At 37.6% G+C, this 22837-nt stretch overlaps 1 pseudogene; it reads right to left on the bottom strand.

Annotated features, from left to right (window-relative positions):
• LOC128592020 (phospholipid scramblase 4-like) overlaps positions 1 to 20863 on the bottom strand; it is a 38793-nt pseudogene extending 17930 nt beyond the window's left edge.
• Between the last annotated feature and the right edge of the window lie 1974 nt (positions 20864 to 22837).

Here is a 22837-nt window from a genome sequence, read left to right on the forward strand (position 1 = left end):
AGGGAGGAAAAGGAGTCTTGGTAGCCTTGATAAGATTCATGTACTCTGCATATATCTCAAAAATACTAGGTAGAGGAAAATGATGAGCACTAGTCCTCCCATTCACACAATAGGAGTTAGTTTAGCTGATAACAGCCACATAGCTATTGCTCACATGATCAATCCAAAAATATAAGGCACATTGCAAGCATCATCTCATTTAAAATGCTCATAACAATCTGATGAGCTAGGTATTTCTGGTACTATTCCATAGATGAAATTCAAGCACTGATAGGTTAAGAACATTTATCAAAGTTTTAACCGTGTCAAGGAGTAGAGATAGAATTAACAAATCAGGTTTGTCTGGATCCACACCTGCGTCCTATATGTTCCTTTTCTCATTTGTTTTTTAAAATTCAAAACATTCCTAAAAGGTAAAATAGGACTCATAAAATATGTTAATTTAACCCCTGTCACAATAATAGAAATTGTTTTTTAATGTTTAAATAAACAAAGCTATACAATTTTAAAATGGAAATGACTCAAGAAGGTATTAGATTTCCAGGAACGATTTCTATATTTTTATCAAGTACAAAAATGAGACTTTCTACATTTGACTAACAACAGACATTTTACAACCTTCATAAATAACATAGAACTCGAGCACTTCGTCTAAAAGACTGGTTTTGGATTTTGTCGACATTTTGTCCAAATAATAACTGAATGAAAAATGTGGCTCTTGAACAATCCAAATTTTTACTATCCAATGGTAATGACTTGCATACATCAAGACTGTAATATTGTTCAAATAGTTTTGAACAAATAGGATTAACCAGGTCCCTATTAATGTATAGAATTAAGATCCAAGAAATACTTGGTTGTCCATGTGGGGAGACAAATATTGAATTGGGAAGTTCCTTACTTAAAATATATACCAATACTTCCTTTTCCAAAAGGAAAATAAGATTCAGAAGTTAATAAGAAATCTCCCTCCAATACAGGGGACATTTCCCAAGATCCCTAGTGGATGCCCGAGACTGTAGATTGTACCAAACCTCACATATACTATACAGAACATTTTTTTCCTTCTTTACAATTTCATGGATATAAAATTTGTTTTACCATAGATCTTAGCAACCTCAGCACAGGATTTCTTTCTTCTTTCCTTACGTCAAAAAATTTGACTTTTTCGTTGAAAGAAACCATTTAATTTTTGCATGCTGGGTCCCTTATTAAGTAAGATAAGGGTTATTTAAACACCACGACAACCAAGCTAAAAACCAAGAAGGCTACTATGGGACTAATGGGTAGGTAGTGTTTACAGTGTGGATACGATGGACAAAGGGGATGGTTCAGGTCTTGGGCAGGACAGAGCTAGGTTGTGCAAGATTTCATCGTAATACTCAGAATGATGCACAATTTAAAACTTAGTAATTGTTTATTTCTGGAATTTTCTAAGTAGTACTTTCAGACTACTTTGACCACAGTTTCAGTTTCCACTGAAACTGTGGAAGGAGAAACTGCACGTAAGGGGGCACTACTGTACTAACTTTATTTTTGTTAAGGAGGTTTTTTGCCTTTCTGACGTGGGTTTTTAAACAATAGCATTTGCACATCAACTTTGCATATCACCCTAGTTCTGGTCTGGATATCCCTATGGCTCCAGAATTTTTACATTCATGGAAAGTAGAGTCAGTCTGTTATGTGAAGGGAGTCTCTGGAACATGGACTGAAGTCATATTCTTGCTACCTATCTTATTTTTATTTATATTATATGTTTTTGAGGGTGGCAGGAATAATATAGGAAAATCACAAGTGTGGAAGACAAGCAACAGGGTGAGGTTTTCAGTAGTTGACCTTTACTTCACGTTGTCTTTACTTTAAAGCAAATGACACAACTAGTGTCTATGATAGCTTTTCCTATGCCTATTCCAATTTTTCTAGTTTCCTTCAAGAAAACATCTTGAATGCCTTAAATCTCAACACAAATCCTTATGAAAACCACACTCATCCCACCGGCAACATCACTCTCTTCTTCTTCACATTCCTGAAATGACTATCGCCATTCTTATGTTTTACAAACTAGGCACGTCTCATCACTGATTCATCTCTTTTATTGACTTTGTCCGGCCTCTTTTCTCTTCCTGCCAGGTTCTCGTGGTCATACTTCACAAGAAAATAATTTGCTTGTGCATGGGGTACCTGTGTTAAGTATTCCAGACCAGGAGGGCAGTTTGGCACAGGAGGTGGCCCTGGCATCCACGTAACTGCAACAGGCTGATTCGGCATAGGGTATCTGCCCGGCTGATAACCGGATAGGATTGGTACTAGCGGTTGGCTGGCCCAAGAGAAAGGTATTGGGCTGCTGTGGACCGTAGTATCCCACAGGCAAGCCTCCTGGGTAGCCTGCAGGTGGAGAGACCACTGGTCCTGGTGGTCCTGTGTTCAAAACAAATGAAAGTGTTATACTTCTTTTTTTTTTTTTTTTTTTGAGAGTCTAACTTGTTCTCCTCAGTAGAGTGCCATGGCGTCACAACTCACAGCAACCTCACACTCTTGGGCTCCACTGATTCTCTTGTCTCAGTCTCCAGAGTAGCTGGAGACTACAGAATAGACACAATGCTGGCTATTTTCAGAGACAAGGTCTCACTCTGGCTCCGGCTGGTCTCGAACCTGTGAGCTCAGGCAATCCACCTGCCTTGGCCTCCCAGAGTGCTAGGATTACAGGTGTGAGCCACCGTGCCTGGCCCCAGTGTTATATATTTTTAACATTATAATCTACTATGGGTTAGTATGACTTTCTACATTAAGATAAAATGGATCCCCTCTCTCTGGACCCCACCAACATCTGTAGCTTTGGAACGTTTTGATGTGGTGGACCGTTCTTACTGGAGTTACGGGGCATCTCAAAGTCATTCTGATGTGCATTTCTCTGATGATTAGGGATGAGAAGCACTGTTTCATGTTTGTTGGACATTCATCTATCCTCCTGGGAAAAGATTCTGTCCATGTCTCTTGCCAGGGATCCATGAGATAATTTGCTCTTTTCTTATTGATTTGCTTGAGTTCTTTATACATTTTGATTAGTAGCTCTTAGAATTGTAACATGTGAGCATCTTCTCCCATTGTGAAGGTTGACTATTTACTTTGTTAACTATGTCCTTAGCTGTGCAGAAGATTTTGAACTTAATCAGGTTGCATTTAATTATTTTTGTCATTGCTGTAATTGGAAATGATGTCTTCTTCATAAATTTTTTAAGGCCAATATGGTACGGGTTTTTTTCCACATGCTCTTCTAGTGTTATTTTTTTTCATCAATTTGTGTCTTAGATTTAATCAATAAAAGATTTGATCTTTTATTGAGTATATGTTAATTTTTGTTAAGTGTTGAGAGGTGCAGGTCTAGGTCCAGTATCAGTCTTTTACATGTGGCTAAACACTTCTCCCAGAATCATTTATTAAATAGGGATTCTTTTCCCCAGTCCATGCTGTTGTTTGGTTTACCAAAGATTACATGGCAACATGAAGCTGGTTTAATCTCTAAGTTCTCAATAGATCTGTGCCTCTACTGTTATGCCAATCCATGATGTTTTGATCACTACAGACTTGTATAATCTGAAGTCAGGTAACATGATGCCTCAAGATTTGTTTTTATTTTGTAGAATTGTATTGGCTTTGCATTTTTTTCTGGTTCCATAGCAAATGAAGAACTATTTTTTCTAGTTCTTCAAAGTATGATATTACTAATTTAATGGGGATTGCATTAAATCTGTAGATTGCTTTGGGTAATACAGACTTTTTAACAATGTTGATTTTTCCCAGCCAGGAGCATGGTATGTTCTTCAATTTATAAATGTCTTCTGGTATTTCATTGCTCAGTGTTTCATAGTTCTCTCAGTAGTGACCCTTCACATGTTTTAAGTATATGCCAAGGGATTTCCTTTTCTTTGAAGCTACTGTGAAGGGTATAGTGTCCTTGATTTGAATCTGAGCTCACTTGTCGGCATATATGAAGCTACTGATTTTTGAACATTGATTTTATATCCCAAGATGTTACTATATTTCCTTATCACTTCCAGGAGTCTGGTGGTTGAGTCTTTTGGACTTTCTAAGTAGAAGATCATATCACCAGCAAGATAGAAGCTTTACCTCCTCTGTCTCCATTTTTTTACATTTGATAACATTCTCTTGCTTGATTGCATTGGCTGGAACTTCCAGAACTAGGGCAAATAATAGTGATAGTGGACATCCTTGTCTGGTTCCAGTTCTAAGCAGAAATGCTTTTTTCTTCAACTTACTTTCCAAAATGACTATTAAAAATCAACATATTCTGGCAATATGTATGCACTTATTCTCCTGTGTTGTCAGTGACTAGTGCATTCATAAAAATATCTGCTAGAACAACAAGCTCTTAGTCAGCACTCTAGGCCTTTCACTTCCATTTCTCTCCACTCCTCCTGCCATTTGTCATATGAAGGCTTCACACTGACCGGCATGACCACTTGCATTTGGACATATAAATATATATCTTTTTTTTCTATGCCGTCTCTTCCCTTTCATTTTTAACCTTGAAATTCTTATCATGACAACAAAATTTAACTTCCTCAAATAAGGCTTTCTTCAATTCCCTAACAAAACTAGATGCTATTTTATTTTCCCTTGTAACAGTCTATTCATATTTCCATAATGGAATATAAAGAATTTTATCAGCATTTGTGCAACTTCTTACGAATAATCTATAAATCCTATAAAGACATGAATCTGTTCTAAAATATATAGTACTACTAGGTACCCTAGCAACATTCAAAATTTATTTATTGACTCAATTAATTACTTAATTAAAAAAGGAACTCTAATTATTTGTATAGTTTGGTGAAAGGAAAAATATACCTCATGAAGAGTTAACCCACCTGGTACAAAATGAGAATTATATTGTGGAGGGGCATCTGGCCTTAGATCTGGCAATGTTGCCTCATTTTTCATTTCACCTGAAGACTCCTCAGGGTCTGTGGAGACTACACCTTGGAAGAAAGAGAGTAGACATGACTTACAAAGGAAATGATAATATGATAATAACTAAATGTATTCTTTCGTTTTTTCTTGTTGGTATGCATCAAGGAATATAATCAATATGAAGACATTTATATTTATTATAAAAACATAATTAGTCCTATAGTAGATATCAAACTATTATTACATTTCATTAGTGTACATAGATTAAAAATAAAAATAATTTTAATAAAATTAAAAATAAAAAGTATATTGTACTTGTGATCAAAGCAAAGCAGTTTCTTACTAATGGTCCAGCTGAACTGATGCTGACCTACATAGTAAATAGTAAAGTCCTTGCACAACATCAAGAATTCTTTTTCCTACTATACAATGTGAGAAAATAGATAGACATACATAGATTGAGTGAATTTGATTTTTCCTCTAATCTTTTTTGGAAAGTGATGTCTAAATAAATCAGAATGTAAGACCATACATACTAAAATAGTACAGAAAGCAGTGGTGCTCCACACAGTTCAGTTAGAGGTAATTTGGATCACATCTCCAGTGACCCACATTTTTACTGAATTCTTTCTACAGGTAATCTAGGACAGAAGAATTGCTGCAAAGCAGGGACTGGAGTCACTTTCATGAGGTTACACCTTGTCCTCCTGTTGAGATTAGAGAAATTTCTCCCTAGACTCTCTATGGGAGAAGTTCTCAATGTCCTAACCAACTAGTTTGACTTTTATCTCATAGAAAAACAAATTCCTTAAAGGTGGTTGGTGTTGCAGGCCCTTCTTTCAGCCCTCCTCTCCAAAGGCAAGATGTCACCTCAGATTGTTTGCTAACTCCTATCATTGCCCTTTGAATATTTACCTTCCTTCCCTTACTTTTCCTTTCCCTCATTTGCCCTACATATGCTAAAGGGCAGTCAGCACATATGTCCCTTTTTAATTCATTTCAAATAAAGAGAGATAGGAATGTTCATATGCATAAATAAATAAATGGAGACATATTTATATTTTTACGTTCTCTAAATCCTAAATAATTAAAAAGTCCAAAATAAAATAAAGACCCCTTTTAAGGAAAACAGTAATATAATTTGCATTTAAAAAATAAAGCATATGACAATCTAGTCACAAAAACTCACCTGACATTTTGAAGAATTACAATCAATCCTGAAAAATAAAATAGTATAATGCTTTAAAAGTATACACATACTATATAGTTACTATTACTACTCATTGATATAGAAAACATGTTTTGTAATTTTTTTAGCCTCTAGTTACCTTTCATTTATTCAGCCATTCATTGATTATGCAACAAATACTTATTGAGCATCTATCTATTACATACCAGCCACAATAATAGATGTTGAGAAAGCAGCAATAAACCAGCCATACACTCCGTTGACCACTCTTCTGAAGTTTATAGTCTTGTAGAGTGAGGCTTTTTTTGTTGTTGTTGTTGTTAATGACAGATTCTCACTTTGTTGCTCTCAGTAGAGTGCCTTGGCTTCATAGCTGACAGCAACCTCAAACCCTTGGCTTGAGAGGTAATATTTCCTCAGCCTCCCAAGTAGCAGGGACTATAGGCACCTACCACAACACCCATCTATTTTTAGAGATGAGGGTCTCACTTTTGCTCAGGTCAATCTCAAACTCGTGAGCTCAAGCAATCCACCCACCTGGTTACAAGTGTTAGCCACTGTGCCAGCCCTGGGGTAAGTTTTTTTTTTTTTTTTAAGTCAACAAATATTTAAGTATATAGTTAAATTTATGTTTGGAAAGCAAAGTTATAAAGAAAACAAACGAAAATGTTTAAGAAAAACATGAATGAGAAGTTCTAGGAGATTCACCTCTTCCAGGAGGTGACCTTAGAACTATTTGGACTATGAAAAGAAAATTTCACACTAAAATTTTGGGTAGAGAGAGATTCAGGAACAGAGGAAAGAAAGTGAATAGGGCCAGACAGAGATGGAAATGAGTTTGGAATATTCAAGGGGAAGAAATAAAAAGAGAAAAAGAGGTCAGAGGTTACTAAGCCAAGGGGCAGGAAGAGAACTGAGGTAAGAGATGAAGACTGAGGTGTAGTCACATCTGATAGCCATGGCAAGGTGTTTGGGTGCTTGGCATGTTTCATAACTCTTATGAGAAGTCTTCAGGATTGTTGTCAGGGGAGTGATCAGATCTGACCTATACCACGTACTGGGAGAGGGAAAGCAGAAAGAGGGAGCAGTGAGAGATGGCAGCTGTAATCCAGTGAATGTTAGTAGGGTTTAGATTAGGGAGGTGACACCAGAGAGGATTAAAAGTGTTCAGAGACATTGGTGTTTAGAAGCAGAACCTACAGGAGTTGCTGATGGACAAAGGAAGAGAGAAGAGTCAAAGGAATCTCAGTTTTAACCCAGGTAACTGAATTGATAGTGATACCTTCAATGGAAGTAGAGAGGAGGATGGCCCCAAAATGGTAGGTACTGAGGAAGGTAAGACTCAGAAGTTTAAACTGGGGCATGTCATTTTGAGGCCAAAAGAATAAATTTATAATGTAAATGAAAAATATGTGCATTTGAACATTATCAGAATAACTCAGAGAAGGAAACTAGAATTTGTGATGAGATTTGAAACAAGGAGTGAGAATGAAGTTAAAATATTCTAAATTAAATTACCCCTTCAAAAAAAAAGCCATTTATCAAGGACTTTCAGTATATCTGAATTTCCAATTTCTGAGAAATGACAAATAGCAAAGAAAACATCTGTAAACATTATAATTTACTTACCGCATATCAAGTGTTAGGCAAAGGGCCCGACACTTTTCACATATTATCTCTAATTATAACAACATGTCTATAATATATAAACAGCCAACCCTGCTAAAGGCAAATACTCTTAAATCCAATACCCATGTGTGATCCAATACATTATTCTGTTTATCAGAGTATAGAATGTGGTCATTGGTGTCGTTCATGTGGAGGGAAATGTCACCAATACAGAATAGGTCAAAGCAGCATCACCATAGAAGTGAATCAATCATCAGACCACCCCTGACACTGAGTTGACTCAGCAAAAATCACCATGACATGAGGCACCATGTAGGTTCCCAGCTGAACTATTTTCCCAAGATGGGTGTCTAGGACTATCTCCACTCACCTATGGAGCTGAAGATTATCATCCAATGTCCTTTGTATTTGCAGAGGTTAAAAAAAGTATTCTAGGCCATACAAAAATGTCAGTCCTAATTTGGGCCAGCCAGAGGAGTTCAAAGTATTGATCTTATTTCTCAATGATGATAATCTGTATTATGAAGGAAAATGACCACAGTTTTCCAGAACCTTTAATCTTACATGCTCCTAAGTATATACCTGAGAGTGACTCTTGCACAAGTACAAAGGATATACCAAAGAATGCTCTTTATACCACTATTCATATTTTTAAAAATTGAAAATTGCCTAATGTCCATCAATGATAGATTGTATAAGTAAATTCTGGTACACATTCATGATGCTATATTAAAATGTAGTGAAAATAAACTGCAACTGTACATATAAACCAAAATGAAATTAAAAAATTATAGCACTTTACAGAAAAAGCAAGTCATTAGAGAACTCCTATAGTTTAATATATTTAAGAATGTTCAATACCAGGATATATAAACATTCTATCTGATAAGTACATGGAAAAAACATTAAAAGAAGTTCTAGGGAATTAATAATGCAAAATTCAGGGAAATGGTATATGTCAGGGGGAAGTGAAGAGGAGCGAGTGTTGAGCAGTGGCCCTCAAAGAGCTCTCAGTTCCTACCCATGTGCTAGTTCTATCAGGATGAAGAGAACAGATGTGATGTATTGTCACCAGCCTTTTAAAGGGTAGATACATATTTAAATACAAATACAAGTATTTATAAATGTAACATTGTTTTACAATAGACAGTAAGCTGACAATTAAGTTCACGAACTCATCCTAAAAAAAAAGTACTATGCATTTCATTGCTGAATATCGCTATGGTCACCCTTAAAGCACTCCCTTTGGGAAGCTACACACCAATCCACCAGTGGATTCAGCACTGAATCCACCCTGCAAGACTTTTTCTAAGATGAGTTCGCAAACTTAATTGTCACACTTTATACGATGTCAACTGTGATAGCCATTTCACAGAAAGAGTTCCAATATTGCTTTGGAGCTATGTGAAGTCTGAGGATTGCAAACTATCCAGGAGTCACAATGGAAACTGATTAGAAAAGATTATTGGGTGGCGCCTGTGGCTCGGTCAGTAAGGCGCCGGCCCCATATACCGAGGGTGGCGGGTTCAAACCCAGCCCCAGCCAAACTGCAACCAAAAAATAGCCGGGCGTTGTGGCGAGCGCCTGCAGTCCCAGCTGGTCGGGAGGCTGAGGCAAGAGAATCGCTTAAGCCCAGGAGTTGGAGGTTGCTATGAGCTGTGTGAGGCCACGGCACTCTACCGAGGGCCATAAAGTGAGACTCTGTCTCTACAAAAAAAAAAAAAAAGAAAAGATTATTAAGTGCATTATGTTAAAGGGACCAAATTATCTATCGATTCATCCATCCATCATCTATCCAGCTATCTCCACTAGCCAACTGCTTAGTATACTGAAAATGTGGAAAATGTTAACAATTACTGAATCTAGATGAAGAAATAGATCTGAATATTATTTTTAAAATATTTTATTTCCAAAATAAAATGAGAAAAATGCAGAATTCTAAACTCCAAACCTGAGGAACTACCTCTGGGGTCCATACCTGAAAACCTTTACCTTTAACACAGTCTTAAGTGATCACTATGACCAAGCATGTTGGAGACTAATACATTGTGTGCAAAGAAAAATACCAGTTCTCAACATGCCAGGCAGTAATCAAGAATTACTCAATGATTGCATTCACTCAGTGATTGAATAACAACTTAAAAAAAAATCAGTAAAATTTTCAAAAGCAACTAATGTCCATGGCTTTAAATAAAAGGAAAATATATCTGCATAGGTGTTTCAGGTGTTTGAAGAGTCTGTTTACTTTCTTTCTCCTCTGAGCCAGTGGGATTATGTATTCTCACCACTCTGTATTCTCTTCCCTTTCTTATAAAATGTTACAATACAGTTCTAGCCAAAATGTTATGTAAAACAGAATAATTTTCAGTTGGTGCAAACATGCATGTTGTTGGCTCAATCCTTCCTTCATCTCCAATGAATTGTGTCAGATTTCCCTGCCTCTCTACAATAGCAGAAGGGACCAACTTTTGGCTTTTTATCAGATGGAAACCAGATTAGAAAACTGGGCTGTGTCTTCCTAACAGGATAGTATTAGAGGTGCGGAGACCTTTGAACTGTGGAGGGCTTGCATTTTCAGGGCTTATGAAGCATAGAGGGAAATGAATCTAAGCTGACCGGACTGTAGTGAAGAGAGAAAGGACACAGAGGCTGGACAGGCTGAGGTTGTTGAGGCTGGGGTGTGCTGCCTGGATGTCTTCACTGGCATCCTGCAGCCAGACAGCATCAGCATGGGAACCGCTAGCTGCATCCCACAGTGCAGCTGTACGTCCTTGCTCTTCAATTTCTCCTTTGTAAACAGTGACACACCCCGAGAGCTCAATAAAACCAGAGTTCTAAAACTCACGTCAAGGATATTTGAAACTCCAGTCACCAAACTCACCAAGATGGTCAGCTCTCTACACTTGAGTATTTACTGGAATCTGTCCTGTCTTCTGCCAAAAAAAATAGCCTCTGGGCAGATGAGAAAGTCCAGGCATAAGGCTTGGAAACCTACACATGCATTCTAAAACCCTGGGTCCTGCCTGTCCCAGGTGCCTCCAGTTCCTCCAGTCCTGGAAGCAGGGAAAGGAAACCAGGAAGTCACAGTCTGAACAATTTCTTCTGCTGCTTGGCAGGGGTGAGAAAAGTGGCTTGATCCTGCAAAGTCCTGTACTAGCTACCACAATCCCCCATTTGGGTTTAACATGTAACTGTTATGAGATAATATCTCTTGCACATTGTAATCCTACTTTAAGCATACCTGGGGGAGAGCAAAAGATTGGATGCTATTAAATGGTGCATTCCAGTACATTTCATACGGTGGTCAGCATTGAGATTCAAATCCCAGGTCTATCCCCAATAGCTGTGTGACCCTTGGGGTGACTACTCTGTTCTTAGTTCATTCTTTGTACCATGGGTATGATGACAGTTCAACCTCACAGAACTATGATGAGGACTAAAACAATTCACTTGTATGATATAATGATACAAATGTATCATTGCTAAAAAGTACTTAAAATTATTTAAAATAGTACCTAGCATATAGCAAATCCTCAATAAATTAGCATTTTTGCTATTGTAAATCATAGTAAAACATACCAATTTATAAAGAGACCAAGAATAAATGTTTGTACTCAAATGTAGTATTAAAAAAAAAACCTGCTCGCCATCCATCCCTTCAACATGTATTACTCAGCTTCCAAGTGTACATTCTACACTGGGGTCTGAGCTGATGCCACTAAGGCCTACCTTCTACCTCCAGTGAGTCAGGTTCTAAATATAATATGATGAGCTCTGTTTGAAATGACTTTCAAAGTGGAAGGAACTTTGAAAAAGAAAATGAGATGCTGCTGAAAGGCTTTTTCTTATTTGTAGCTAAATGAAAGCCAAATGAGTTACTAGCCGCAGCTTAAGTGGTTACAGGATTTATTTCCAGTTCAGGATAATGGTTATAATTATATTATTCAAATGAATGGACTTATGTAGTCATAAGCTTTAAAAAGAGCAGACAATTTCAATTATATTAAAAACACATTCCAAAAGTTAAAAATATATCATGTAATTACATCTTCAAGTATAAATATTCAAGTTGTTTCATATCTGGACTGTGAAAAATTGAATATATAAGTCTGTATTAGTAAAGTACTTCATAGTACAAGGTGCAAGGGAAATAATATATGTTAGTAATTAGAAATAATATTGTAGTTATTTGAAAGCCTTTTTAAACTCTTAATAAACAGAAATTTAATATTTTTCAAATGTTAAAATTTTATAAACCTCATATATCAAAATATCCAGGCTGGGTGGATAGAAGTGAAGGTGGTAATAATTCTATGTATATACACCTTTCTTTAAAAAAAGATATCTACAAGCCTCTGGTAAATTTTGTATTAATTTGTTCTATCTCCATAAAAAGCAATAGCTATTAAATTTTAGTTATATGCAACTTAGAGTTGCATGACAAAGAACTTGCCTGGTTTTTGTCCTGGGTTCTGGAGTGGTAACTTCTAAACCTTTAGATTTCATGACTGATAGAAATGTTTTTGTTATATTTAGTGGGCCCTTGGGCCACACCTGGGGTTTTGCTAAGAAGATGACGTAGGATAGGGTTAGTTACATCAGAACAACCAACTATGCAATTAGAGTGTGGGAGCTTTGAGTCATGTGATATCTGCCTGGCTTCTAGTGGGTTGGGGAGCTGGAGATGGACTTCAACTATATGGCCAGGTAATGAAACTTCAGTACAGACTGGCTCCAGTGAGCTTTCTGCCTGGTAAACAGTGTGCTGGGAGTGTGACTTACCCTAGCTCCACAGGGAGGCGACTGGAAGCTCTATGTTCAGGGCTCTCCTAGAGCTTACCTTGGTCACTTCAATTGGCTGGTCTTTAGACTTTTGCCCTTTATAATAAAACTTTGGTCATAAGTAGAGCACTTTACTGAGTTCTATGAGTCATTCCAGCAAATGATCAAACCTGAGGAAATGATGGGAACACTTGAATTTGTAGCTAATTGGTCAGAAGTATACAAGGCCAAGAGACCCCTGAGCACGTGCCTGGTGTCTGAATTGAGGGCAGTTTGGTGGGGAATTGTGCCCTTCAGCCTGCAGAGTTTGTTCAGACTCTGGGTATTTTCAGAATCGACAGAATTGGAGTTTTGTACTTAGATTGCTAAAAATGTTGCTAAACTGTTAAAATATTATACACATATCTGATTACAAAAGTAATGCATCTTCATTTGTAGAACATACAAGAAAAGAAATATCAAAAAATGAACATACCCTTAATTCAACTTTCCCAAAATAACTCTCCTTGAATGGTTGGTGTGCATGTGTATGTTTGTGTTTCTGTGCATATGCATGACTGCATGGTAAAAAAAAAAAATTATTAAAAGTACATTGTGAACTTTCAACTATTTAATAAGGTACCATAACTTCCCCTCAACTTATACGAACTATTCCATTTTAATTATACCTTTCTGGTACTATGATTAATGCTATGAAGTTTACGTAAGTGATTGAACTTGTCTTTTGCTGTTTTCTTACAATGAAGTCACTTAAGTAGGAGATCATTTGATAAACTGTTTTCTGGAAAGGCTCAGTTTAAAGTTAAACCACATGTCAGTGGATATCTCAGAAGTGATGATTATTTTTCTTTAAACTTTGGCAATGAGATAAATATATAAAAGATCTCATTTTGTGTTATCATGCCATTAAATAGAATTCTGAGTTCTTTAAATATTGAAAACATTAAAAATGTGTTTCTTGGAAGTGGAATTTTAACTTATATGGTAGCTTAAAAAATCGCTAATATAAAAATATAGTACTACAGATGGTGGCTTAAGATGGCAGACCAGAAGGATCATTCAGCTGACCTCTCCTAGAATGACTGGGGTAAAAGAGAGAATCCCCCATTACCTGGTGCAGGGACCTCACCCAGACTCAGACTCATAGCTCAAGGAGCACAGTGAGGAGGTGGTGAGATGTATGATTCCGAGCAGTGGAAATCTGATGAATTAGGCAAGTGATTGCAACCAGCTGGAATTGGCTACCTCCCCCCCCCCCAAAAAAAAACAGAGGTCCTGGTTGGAAGGAAGCATTTATGAGTTTTCAGTAGTTGGGGGAAGCTGCTAGGTGAGTGGAAAGCTTGGAAGAGGGGAACAGTACACAGCAACCAGATTTGAATGCCTGTTGGAGTAGACTTGCCATAGGTTTGATGGCTGTCCAGGTCTAGGGGTCAGGGGGCTGCCACTGTGGGAAGGTCAGGAGAAGGTCTTAACAGGAACCTAAAGCACAGCTGTCTTAATTCTGCCTGCCAGGATCAAAATGCCACTCTTGGGACAGGCTGAAGGACTTCCACAATCTGCCAGAACTGAAGGCCAGTGGCACCCTAAGATCTGCCCTTGAGGAATTTTTGTGAACTTTAAGATCCCAACCCTGCAGGGTCAGAATGCTGAGTAAACAATCAGGTGATTACAGAAGACAGTTGAGTTGGGAATGAAGCCCCTAGAGGTTGCCGGCTGTGCTCTCTTAAAAAGAACCACAGCACCACCTGGTGTCCTGGCTACACATTGCAACGTACACTACTACACTCTATAATATGGAAATAGACCCTCCTGCTGGGATCCCTTTTTAAAACTTCTGTTTTGTTAAGGTTTTAAAATACAGTTTATTCCAGTTACTGGTAAGATGGGTTAATACAACACTGTCTCTTCCACTGAATGCAATTTAATAACCCAGACAGAATGAATGGGCAGCTATTAGAAAACCTGGGAAATAAAAGCAGTAGCAGAAGCATGGGGAAACAAGACGTACAAGCAATCTAGAATCAGTTTCACATTTTTTCCTTTGGTATCGTTGGCCTGATGTTATTTCAAACAACCTAAAACAGTAGTAGGCCCCGTGTGCAGAGACTGCACCAGGAGAAGCCTTCTAATTCTGGCTTGAGCAGGGGAAAGGGATCCAAGAGCTCAGAGTTTCATAATTCACGAATATTTTTTTTTTACTTTTCCCCCTTTCCTAATGCCCTAGACCCTGACTATCCTACAGTGGAGGATGATTTTGTCAGAGAGGGCCTACAGCTGTGCAAATTTGGAAGGAAAGACATCTTGCATACAGGAGCTCTGGCCCCATGTGCATGAAGTGAAACCTCTGTTGCCTTTTCTTTTCTCTCTATGCTCCTGTGACTTGGCCTTGAAGGCAAATACATTTTGGGAAAGTACACAGTAGCAAAGGGAAAATAAAACGTCATTTTTCTAGCTGAAGAATCAACAAGGATAGGCCCAGAAAACTGGTATAGCAAAGAGATCATGGATAGGCATAACCTGGGAAAAGCGTTTCTAGAGTTGTTTATGAGCTCCTTAGCTCAGCCCTGAGTAGTGAATGCATGGACCTGAACCAAGACGACGGAACGTAACTATGATTTTACGAAGGAAAGTAAGCGAGACCTCTGCCCAGGTCTCACCTTGGCCACTGGGCTATGTACACACAAGACAGATCTGAATAGAAAGGCAATAACTTTGAAAATGACTCATACTGAAATCGTAACACACAGAATGCTGGCCAGAACTTATGGCTAAATGCAAGTGGGTCAACTGCCACACAAAACAATAAGACATCAGTACACTCTTGAGCATTTCAACAAAACTCAGAATCTTATAAAATAATACTCAAAATGTCTACAATATAATGTAAAATTAGGATATACAAAAAACTAGAAAAACCTCAACTTATACGTGAGAAGAAAATCAAAAGGTGTCGACGCAAAGCTCACAGAGATGTTGGAATTACCTGGCAAATAATTTAAAGCACCTATTTAAAAAATATTCCAAGAAAGAGTAATAGGGAAACAGAGATTGAAATTCCCACCAAAGATAAAACAAAAAATAGGGAAAAGAGCAAATGGAAATTTTAGAAATAAAAAGTATGATAACAAAAATTAACAATTCACTGAATAGGCTTAATAGAAAAATGTAGATTACATGAAAAAATGTACTGAGCTTAATGGGAGATGGACAGAAATCATCTACCATAAAGAACAGAGAAATTATTGAGCAAAAAATGAGCAAAACGTTAGAGATCAGTGGGACAGTATCAAATGTTCTAACACAACTGCTATTCAAGCATCAGAAGAACAGGGAAAACACAGCAGTGCACAAAATAATATCTGAAGGCTAATGGCTGAAAAACTTCCAAGAATTTGGGAAAGATATAAATCTAGGGCTGTGCAAAGCTCCATAAATCCCTGATAAGACAAACTAAAAATATCCACTCTAAGACACAGCATAATCAAACTGCTGAAAACTAAAAAGACAAGGAGAAAATCCCGAAAGAAGGCAGAAAAAAATCAATACATTAATTAGAGGAGAATTAACAAACAGATTAACCATTGATTTCTCATTCGAAAATGATGGTGGACAGAGAGAAAATGGAAGACAATGTTTGTATTTGTAAAGTCCTGAGAGAAAACAACTGTCAACCCAGAATTCTATGTCCAGGAAAAATGTTCTTCACAACAAGGGAGCAATAAAGACATTCTGCAGTAAAGGAAAACCACCCTTGGTTATTGGGGTGGTTATTGCCACCAGATCTGTTGAAATAATTTATAAAGAAAGTTTCCATTAATATAGGAAATAGCAGAAGGAAACTCGTGAAATTAGAAATAAAGAAAAATAAATGGGGGTGGTGAATATCTAGATAAATAAAATAGACTATTCTTACGTCCTTTAAAATAGGAAGAAAATAAAAATCACAAATTGTCCAAAGGAGTTTACAAAGATTATAGGTAACAACAACATAAATTCATGAGTGTAAAGGGACCTTTGTGTTATGGTAACATTTCTACACTCCACTTGAAGTGGTAAAATGTTAACATAATGATGCCATAAAAATTTAAGTGTGTCTATCTATAGAACCCAGTAAATTTCCTCTATAGTCTACACAAAAGCATTTCAAGATATGCTGTATACGATTTTTTAAAAACAATACATTCTTATTCCCACAGAAAGAATATAGAATGGAAAACAGTAGTAATTGTAAACTACATTAATATCTAGCACAATGATTTGTGCATTACAATAAACATCATGATAAAATCATATTCTTTAAAAAATATGATCGCAAGTAGGTTTCTGAAAATCATAAAATGTTTATAGTTAAACATTAAATATATAGTCACATAATTTTAATAATAGTTATGTATTTAGAAAGTATAAAAATGTGGTAAAATATGCTAAAATATAAACAATATTTCCTCTTTAAATTTTCTACAATAAATGTATACTGAATTTTACATTCAGAATCTTTTAAAAACTCAAAAAAAACAATTGACAATGTACTCTCTTAAAGTGAATCCATAACTAAAAAGACCTGCATGTTCATCAAAGATGAAAGGTTTACACACGGATTTTAAGGCACATTTCTTGGCTCCAGTGATTTTTCTTTCTTTCTTTTTTTTTCGTTAGAGTCTCACTGTGTCCCTGTTGGTAGAGTGCTGTAGCGTCACAGCTCAAAGCAACCTCAAGCTCTTCGGCTTAAGCAATTCTCTTGCCTCAGCCTCCCAAGTAGCTGGGACAACAGGTGCCTGCCACCACGCCCTGCTATTTGTTGTTGTTGTCATTGTTGTTTAGCAGGTTCGAACCCACCAGTATGTGCCTGGCGCCCTAACCACTGAGCTACAGGTGCTGGCCCTCTTGTGATGTATTGTGCTGATTAATGTTATGGGTTTCTTGGTTACTGGGGAAGTGGATAGTTGCTTGAGCTCAATAGGAGTGGACTGAAGTCCAGTGACTGTGAATGATTCAGTAATTCCTGTCTGCATTTTGGTAACTTAATATATTACTGTTACATGGGCTGAAATTAGAAAAACTAATTCCAAGCTTGCACTAAAAAGATAAACTTAGGTCCATTGGGCTAAAATATGCAGTAGAAATTTTCCATAGAAACATAGATTCTTCATTAGAATTCTGAGTAGCATAGATTTAATTATATCTCTGCATAAACTCAATTCTACATGAAAATTGAAAGTGATTAATTTTCAACAAATGGAAATGTTGGCAAAATCCAATAAATTTGATAGTACTGTTTTTAGAACCTACATAAATATATTTCTTATTTTATTCACATCATAAATCCGTAAAATGAAGGTATGTAGTAGAATATTTCCTCCTTTTTAGCAAATGTTAAGAATCTTGGAGGCTGTTCATTTGGCTGTAATTTAAAATAAAAGATGAGGTTCAACAGAAACAAATTGATAACCACAGTTCATAGATAACTTTTATTAAACATATTATAGGTCAAAATGTTTAAAGAGAGTAATAGGTCTCTCCTTCTTGGCTTTCCAGAAGGAAATGTTTGAATTACCTGGAGTACAAAAGCATATTCTCATGATGTTCAGATAATACATTTAAGGAGGCATTGCTGTGCCAGCCATGATATTTGGACAATTACTCATAATGCCTTATTGTGCCATATTCTAGGAAGTCTTTTAATATGAGGCTGAGACCCTTCACTTTGCTTATTATTTGCATTTCTCTTGCTTCGAGTTGTTTCTTTTTATCTTCATCTGGGTTGTTGATTTTAAAGGTCATGAATGAGATCTCTAGGTATATTGGCAAAATTATCTCCTTGTTCACAATGTTCCCAATTGTTTCCTGGGTGCACATGTTAATAAAAATCATGACCCCATATGGGCCCAGGTTTTTGTACTATTCTTAGAAATGATCTCCCCATGTGCCATGTATATAAATACCCCTTCAGGTTTTCATTTTCAACTCCATATATTTAAAATAATAAGCCATCTAACCATATTTGTACAATGAGTGAGGAAAAGCTCCAGTTTTATTATAGATTTCTGAAATACATACCCATCTGTCCATACACTGTCAATTAAATGTTATTTCTTCTTCACCCCTATTTAAAATGTATCCGTACCACATGCACACTGTTTCTTCTTAAATCTGCTTTGGGGTTTTTTAAACATGTCCAATGGGCTATTTCACAGTCTTTTAGTCTTTTAGTCACTGTTAGCTATCTGACTATGCAGATTTAATTATATGCCAAAGCCTCTACATATCCATGTACATAACTATATATATGTGTATGTGTGTGTGTATATATATGTAAAATTGAAATATATATATGTAAAATTGTCAAGTGTTTGCTATTCCACATGAGTTAAACAAGCCAGTTGAAAATATTTGGTTAATGGGTGGCGCCTATGGCTCAGTGAGTAGGGCGCCGGCCCCATATGCCGAGGGTGGCGGGTTCAAACCCAGCCCCGGCCAAACTGCAACAAAAAAATAGCCGGGCGTTGTGGCGGGCGCCTGTAGTCCCAGCTGCTCGGGAGGCTGAGGCAAGAGAATCGCGTAAGCCCAAGAGTTAGAGGTTGCTGTGAGCCGTGTGACGCCACGGCACTCTACCGAGGGCGGTACAGTGAGACTCTGTCTCTACAAAAAAAAAAAAAAAAAAAAAAGAAAATATTTGGTTAAAATTATATTATATTTATATACTGTTTCAGAGAAATGATATCTTTACCTAGAAAAATGTTAGGTATTTTACTGTTTCCCAAATGTACATTTTATCTCTTTCGTTAAAGTAAGTTTTTCAATTTTCTGCTATTTCATGGCCAATTGAAGTTTATTTTGTTTTATTTCATTTTCCAGTTTGTGTATAGATCATCAATTGATCTCCATAAAATGAGTAAAACATATTTAGACATTCTGCTAAATTCACTTATTTTTCCTAGTGCTTTTCAGTTGTTTCCTGTGAGTATTTAAAATATACAATCACATCATGCATAAGGTGGTATGTTCTCCTCCCTAATATCACTGTCCCATACAGTTCACAACCATGTGTGATCACGACCATTCTAGTCTTTTTCAAATTTAAAAGAAATCATGGTCATATTTCACCATTTATCTCCACAGTAGACGATAGACAGAGGTTATCTGTTTCTATTATAGTAGCATGTAATTTCAATTATTAATCCGCACCCCTTACAAGTAGCACCTGGGAAATCTACCTAAAAATTTAAATTGTAGATCATGAGCCAATAAACAAGGCCAAAAAAAGAATGGAAAAAATAAATGGTCTTGAAATGTGAACGTCGTGTTTTTAGAAAAAGAAAACAAACAAAAAAGCATGCACAGCCTTAAATCACCCCATTTCACCCTAATTGACAATGCGAGACATAAGTCCCTCTGTCACCCCTCTCTGGTCAACAACCATGTGAAGTTCTCATAAACCCGTTTTTACCTGCGAGCCGCCAGGCCGGATTCCGCAAAAGCAGCACCGAGATCTCGAACTTCAGTTAGAGACCCAAGAGCAGCCCGATCAGCGGGGCACCTGTCAGGGAAACACTCAAACGACAAGGGCAAACCCAGAGAAAGCAGCCGCCGGTGCTAGGGCGCTCATGGCTTCGGGCAGAGTGAATCTCGCCAACAGTCTTCATTCCAGACGCTGACGGACAAATTAAGATTCAAGGAACCCCAATTTCCTGGGCAATCCACGACGACTACCCCAGGGCTGAAAACTGGGCGCTACCAAACCTGCAGGCGGGGTGAGCACCGGAGACTTCTCCAACCACCTGGGGACGCGCGCGCGGCTCAGCCAGCCCAGGACGCGGAGACCGACCCTCCCCGCACCGCCGGTGCCGCAGCCCCAGGCCCGGCACTGGGTCCCTCCCGTCCCGCCCCACTCACCGCCCGCCCGGCAGATCGCAGGAAAAGCAAAGAAGAGGAGACGGGAGAGGTAGACCCAAGAGGAGGGTTTTCGAATTAAATACAGCAAACTCAAAACAGGAAGCAGAGAGGAACAGGATCCAGGGGCGGGGTCCCCGGGCAAGCTCTACACTAACTGCGGCGCCCCAGCCTCGGACCCGCCCACCCGAGCTGAGAAGGCGGCCCGCCGGCCAGCGAGCCTCCCCGGAGCGGGTGGGGCACCCTGATGTTGGCTGAAATTTAAAAGCTAAAGGGACAAAGGGAAATGGGAAAAAGTTGTCATTGCTCTGATAGGAAGTGAAAGGAAAGGATGAGAGTCAGCCCGTGGTTGCCTCTCATTAGAGACAGGCAGGTTCTAGGGAGAAGGAGCTTTGATAGGGGATCACTGGGGTTAAAGAGAACAAGAAGAAAACAAATAAGTAAAACAAAACAACCCCCCCCCCAATTTTTTTTTTTTACTCAACAGCCTATTAAATTTGCATTTGCGCTCACCCCCAGACCACTGGCTTGGAGAATTGGCCTTGGCAATGCAGAGCTGCCTGGAAACACTCAGGCCTGGGGCCAAGGAATTCTGTTTCCCACAGGATTGGAAGATGCTGATTTCTTCTTGGAAGGAGGGTGCGGGGGCCAGTGTTGCCGCTGTTTTCTGACATTGGGAGAAAAATGACATTTCTGAATAAATTTCCTTAGGTAAAATACTTCTTGCACACAGATGGGATTTGGTAATATGCGTGGGGAGAGTCACAGTACACTGACAGGAAGTAGGGGAAACTGAATGACCTCCGATCACAAAGAATCAGAACTGGACAGAAATAAATCTGATTAGCTTGAGGATTACTTGGCTGCACTCCACTGGACGAGAAGGTTGGCTAGGGACATGTAGGAGTTAGTTCCAGAATTTTCCACTATCTTTTATGCGCATGCTATTTGTTAGTATTCCTGTGGGAATAATAACTCAAAAAAATCATATTGTTTTTTTTTCAGTAATAATTGCATGGGACATTGTTCCAATGCAGAAATAGTGTTTTATTGAAATCATAAAACAATGAACTTGTTGCCAAAACTACAGTAAAATGTAATAGTACCTGCTAGGTGTTGCCATTGTTTTAAATTCATTAAAAGGGTCAAGAAATTGAACTTAACGAATGTAAACATCTACAATAGCCACGTGAAAGATGCCAAACATTTCAAGAGCAAAACGTGTCTTCTGACACTTACAGCTTTGGGAGATTAAAAAAACAAAGCATTGAAAGTATGTCACACACCCCAACACACAACATTGCTCAGAAAGGGAATGATTTAAAGCCCATATCCTTCTAAAATTCCTGATCTGATGAACTACAACCTAAACACTTCCAGATATGACAAATGCATTAATTTTTGTACCGATTCCCTCTTAGTTTCTCTGTTGCTCCTGAGTTGTGTTATTATTATATTATTACTTGCTTTTTAGTGGTCATTGTGATGTTGCCACAGTCTGAGTTAATATTACACCACTTTACATAAAATTAAGAAATTTGAAATAGTCCTCTGCAGTTTCTCAGTTCTATGTATACACAAAAATTATAATCTACACAACCAAATGTTATAATTTTTGCCTAAGGAGGCAGTTGTCTTATAGAAACTGAAAGTAAAAAACAGCTTTTATATTTACCTACATAAACACAATTTCCTATGTTCCTTTTTTTTTCTTATAGCTCTAAGTTTTATCTTGTGCTGCTTCCTTCAGGCTAGAATTTCCTTTATTATTTAGTATGCTATAGAACAGCTAGAGAAAAATTCTCTTACCTTTTTTTAAGGTAAGAATATTTTTATTTCCTACGGAATTTTTATTGGTATCTTTACTGGATACAGGATTTTGTGTGGACAAATGTTTCTTTTATTCCCAATTTTGATGTCCCTTTATTTATTTACTTTCAAAATATTACCGGGGGTACACAGTTTTGGTTACATAATATGCTTTTGTACATTTTAAGTCTAAGTATAAATGTGCCATTTACCCAGAATATGTGTATATTGTACCAGTTAGGTGTGAATTTACCCAACACCACCTCTCCCCTCCCACCTACTGGATTTCTACTGAATTTTACTTCCATATGTGTGCCTATGCCTAAGTGTTCATCTACTAGTTCCAATTTAGTGTTGAGTACACGTTACGTACATTTTTCCATTCTCATTATATTTCATTTAGAAGAATGGTCTCCAGTTCCATCCAGGGTGTTACAACGGGTATTAGTTCACCATTTTTGGTGTGACTAATACTCCATGGTGTATATAATATATACCACATTTTATTAATCTATTTATTATTGATGGGCATTTGGGTTATTGCCAATCCTTGCAATGGTACTGCAGTAAGCATTCAAGTGTAAGTATCTTTTTTACCAAATGTCT

This window comes from Nycticebus coucang, chromosome 8 (genome assembly GCF_027406575.1).
Source record: "Nycticebus coucang isolate mNycCou1 chromosome 8, mNycCou1.pri, whole genome shotgun sequence".
In the NCBI taxonomy this organism is placed as follows: Eukaryota; Metazoa; Chordata; class Mammalia; order Primates; family Lorisidae; genus Nycticebus; species Nycticebus coucang.